The following is a 5105-nucleotide window of genomic DNA, read 5'->3' as shown; positions in this document are numbered from 1 at the left end:
AGGCACCCACCATCATGCCTGGCTAATCACAGTGATTTCTGAGTGAGTGGGATTATACCCAATTTTATTTTCTCCCTTTCTACCTTTTCACTTTTTTCTTCAATTTATGCTTGTTTTGAGGCAAGACCTGCATATGGAAAGCACACATCCCTTAAATTCATAGCTTGAGTAATTTTAACAAACTGAATCTATTTGTGTACCCAACACTCAAAAAATACCCTAAACATGACCAGCTCCCAAGAGATACATTTGGGGCTACCTTTCGGTCCCTAATGCTCACCGCAAGAGTCACCAAGAGACTGACTTTTATCACAAGAGATGAATTTTTTCTCTGTGTGTGTGTGACTTTGTATAAAGAGAATCTCACTCTTTTGTGTCAGGCTTCTTTCAATCATCAGAGCTCTAGTGAGATTTGTCCACATTATGTATGAGCAGTAAATCACTTGTTCTCATTGCTATTTGTTGCTTTTTTAGGCATGAAAACTGTAACATAAATATTTTTAACAGAAAAAAGAAATAAGAGAAGTCAATGCTTTCAGCCACCGGACCCCAGACACCAGCAATCTAGCAATCTCAGTGGAAAGAACAAATACTCTGGAATTATAGGTTCAAATCCAGACCTGGTCACTCACCTTTCCAGAGAGTGTTATTTCACACTGTGAGCCTCAGTTTCTTAATCTGAAAAATGGTGATCTTCACAGTTCCATGTGCAGGCACTGGTGACTTCCACCCAGATGTCCTTGTATTCTGTTTATTCCTGCTCCATGTTCGTCTGCTGCCCTTGGGTTACTAAAGCCTTTTATAGGCACAGATGGGAACCACAGGTGCCTGGGAGTTTATTTGTGCTGAGCCTCAAGGCACAGAGCCAGTGACTGGTGGGAGCAGGGGTATGGAAGTCCAGCTTTCTGGCATCCAGGACAGGTGCACGGTATGCTCCAGGGTTCCCCTGCAGGAGCAAACTCAAGCTCCCCTGCACAGGTCTCGGCCTGAGATCACACTCATCCTGGGCTTCTTTCTCTTTTCACCCCTCTCCCCATCTCCTCTGCCAGTTTCCGCTGGGAGTTCCTCCTTAATAAGTCACGTGCACAGGATTGTTTTGTTTTGTTTTGATTTCTGTTTTTTTGAGACAGCGTCTGTCTCTGTTGCCCAGGCTGGAATGCAGCGGCGTGATCTCGGCTTACTGCAACCTCCCCCTCCTACGTTCAAGCGATTCTCCTGTCTCAGCCTCCCAAATAGCTAGGATTACAGACGCCCACCACCATGCCTGGCTACTTTTTGTATTTTTAGTAGAGACAGGGTTTCACCATGTTGGCCAGGCTGGTCTCCAACTCCTGACTTCAGGTGATCCCCCTGCCTCGGCCTCCCAAAGTGCTGGGATTATAGGCATGAGCCACCGTGTCTGGCCACAGGAATCTTTATATAGGGTCCACTTCTAGGGAACCTGGCCTGATGTTCCCTAAAGGTTGTTGCGAGGTAAACGTGGACAGTTGTATATAAATCACCTGGCACTGACAGGCGCTCACACCTGTTAAATCTGTTCCCCATATCAACAGCAGGCTGGCTTTGCTCTGTGGCCATAGGCCTCAAATCATAAAATTCCCCAGGGTTAGAAGGAACCATAAATGTCCTGGACTCCTGGAGTCCTGAATTACTTAAATCATTCTTATCTCTCCCGGAAGAGTATTACGATGGCTTCTAAATGAAATAACCAGGGACAGCATTCTCCCCGCAAAACTCCAGCTTTATTGCATTACAATCAGCACAGCCATCTCGAGTGGAGATGAAGCTGTGAAGAGCGGATATTAAAGCCACCGGTTGCTTTGACTATCCCCAGATCGGCAGCTAGATTACTGGCCTGGGCAGCACCTGCACCCTCTCCATTCTACCCTGGCTGACTGGAGGCTCTGTCCTTGGGCAACAGTAGGCACCCCATGTGAAGGAGTTAGCACCCACTTTTCCTGGTAAAGAGGGCTTCCTGCACCATAAACCAAAAGTGCAGAAAGATGTTAAAAAATAGGAAGGAAAAATATAGCAAACACAGAATTATCTCTTTTCTTAAAAAAAGAAAATTCATTGTATCTGAATAATCCACGGCACCGATCTGTATTCTAAGAGCAGGCTTTAGACTTGTTTCCCTCAACAGGAAGCGACCATTGGGGCCAGATACTGACAGGAAGCAGTTCTTTCATATTAATAGTTGCCATTTATGTGCCGTGCGCTCCTCTAAATGTTTAACAGTCTTTGAAGGAGCTATGTTCATCTTTGATTTGCAGATGAGGAAATGGAGATGCCAAGGAGGTAAACAGCTTACCTCCGAACCCATGCGGCAGGTAATAACAGAGCTGAGACTCAAACCCCATTCTGTCTGCTTCCAAGGCTGTCCTGTTAAGCAGAGGTATGGCCAGGAATTGGGATTCAAAAGATGTTTTAGTTTCCTTTAGTTTTACCTCAAACTGAGTGGCTTAAAACAACATAAATGCTCCTCATAGTTCCTGAGGCTAAAATCCCTCCTTGTATCTTTCTAGCTCTGGTGGTGACCGGCAATCCCAGGCTTGTAGCGGCACCACTCCAACCTCTGCTCTTATGGTCACATGGCATTCTCCCTGTGTGTCTGTCTTTGTGTCATCCTCCTTCTTATTAGTACACCAGCCCTCCTGGATTAAGGGCCCACCCTACTCCCTGTCTCTTATACACATCTAGATGTGTATAAGAGACAGCCCCCACCCCCACCCCCAGCAAATGCCCTGGAGGAAAGGGGCTATAATTCGGAAAGTGGGTGAACACAGTGGCTCCATCCCTTTCTCTGAATGAATCTCCCTCCACTGCCAAGTCCAGGCCACCCACAGCCACAGTCAGGAACCCCGAGAGAAGAAAAGGACTATTGTATATAAGTCAAGGTATGCCCGTATCCTGACAAAAAGAAAGAGAAAGCAGCAGACTCCTGCAAAATCCACCCAAAGTAGGGAATCCTGATTCCCCAGCCAGGTTTCATGCCCCAAGCATTTGTGAGTTCTCAGGGGAGCCTCAGGCTGCCAGTGAGCCAGTCCAGCCATTTTCCATGTGGCATCTCCATGACTTTCCCCTTCACCTCCTCCAACCCCTTCACCTCCTCCAACCCTCTTCTCTTGGCACTCACGTGTCTACAGGACAATGCCATTCCTCCCAGAACTACTGAGTTCTGAGCATCACAGACACTTCCTACAAGAACCACTGAGCTAGAGGGTACCACCCCACTCACCTGTCACTACCACGTTCTCCCATGCATGATTGCCACCTGCAAGGTCCATCTGGAATTAGAGGAAGGAACTCCTGCTTAGGCACTTTGGGAAGTCTGCTCTTCCGAGTTTCTACATTCCAGAACCTTTACCTAATGAGCTATAGACCTCATTCTCTAATCAAAATGGTTCTTCCACTCAGAAAAGTTGGCCTTACTGGGTTAAGCCTGCTTGTCTTGACTTCCTCTTCATTTAGGGTGAGTTCTTTCTTGAACAGCCATGCAAACATATTTCTGATAGAGCCAGCTTATCCATCAGCTAGATGTGCCTGGATCCCAGTGTGAACACAACCTGGGCTCAAACCAGGTTCCTACAGCATGTGTGCACTGCGGTGTAGAGTAATGGAGTCCATGCTTTGTTCTAGTTATTCATGAACGTCACCTCATTTGATTTCAAAATTACCTAGCCTGGCAGGCCTTATTAATCCCATTTTTCTGATAAGGAAAATGAGGTTTCTGTGAGGGCAATACTTGCTCAGAGCCACACTGTTTGACTCAAAGCCTCTTGAGGTCAGAAACTAAGTCTTATGTCTCATTATCCGTTTCCCCAGATCCTGTGCATTGTTCAGTATCTGCACTTCGTCTGTGCTCAGCGAATGTCTGTTGAATAAAACAGTAAATGAATTGTGAATGTGGCCACAATCCACACCGGCAGTGGTGGGGATGCAAATAGGGACACATGTTTTAAATGAAAGCGCTCATCACTGGAAGCTCCACCTTGCAGATACTTGGGACATCTGGGGTCTCTCGGACCTATCCCTTCCCAGCTCTTCCAAGATCACTGACCCTGGTTTACTTCCTATTCCTGTTAGTACAAAAGACAAGATGGTCCACCCTCCAGGTTAGGATAATCACCCCCAACACAGCCAGAAACTCCATCACATATGTTTGCGGATGTGTGTGCGCGTGTGTGCACATGTGGGAACATTTTACAAGATATACATCAAGACAACATTAATCATAGTGATTTCTCTCCGTTTTTGTGGGTTGGGGGGATGGGTGGGCAGAGTCTCGCTCTGTCACCCAGGCTGAAGTGAGTCCAATGGCACAATCTCAGCTCACTGCAACCTCCACCTCCCAGGTTCAAGCCATTCTCCCGCCTCAGCCTCCCAAGTAGCTGGGATTACAGGCACCCACCATCATGCCTGGCTAATCACAGTGATTTCTGAGTGAGTGGGATTATACCCAATTTTATTTTCTCCCTTTCTACCTTTTCACTTTTTTCTTCAATTTATGCTTGTTTTGAGGCAAGACCTGCATATGGAAAGCACACATCCCTTAAATTCATAGCTTGAGTAATTTTAACAAACTGAATCTATTTGTGTACCCAACACTCAAAAAATACCCTAAACATGACCAGCTCCCAAGAGATACATTTGGGGCTACCTTTCGGTCCCTAATGCTCACCGCAAGAGTCACCAAGAGACTGACTTTTATCACAAGAGATGAATTTTTTCTCTGTGTGTGTGTGACTTTGTATAAAGAGAATCTCACTCTTTTGTGTCAGGCTTCTTTCAATCATCAGAGCTCTAGTGAGATTTGTCCACATTATGTATGAGCAGTAAATCACTTGTTCTCATTGCTATTTGTTGCTTTTTTAGGCATGAAAACTAACATAAATATTTTTAATAGAAAAAAGAAACAAGAGAAGTCAGTGCTTTCAGCCACCGGACCCCAGACACCAGCAATCTAGCAATCTCAGTGGAAAGAACAAACACTCTGGAATTATAGGTTCAAATCCAGACCTGGTCACTCACCTTTCCAGAGAGTGTTATTTCACACTGTGAGCCTCAGTTTCTTAATCTGAAAAATGGTGATCTTCACAGTTCCA

This window comes from Mandrillus leucophaeus, unplaced genomic scaffold (genome assembly GCF_000951045.1).
Source record: "Mandrillus leucophaeus isolate KB7577 unplaced genomic scaffold, Mleu.le_1.0 Scaffold37, whole genome shotgun sequence".
NCBI classification, from domain to species: domain Eukaryota; kingdom Metazoa; phylum Chordata; class Mammalia; order Primates; family Cercopithecidae; genus Mandrillus; species Mandrillus leucophaeus.
Note: the sequence above shows the minus strand (reverse complement) of the source record.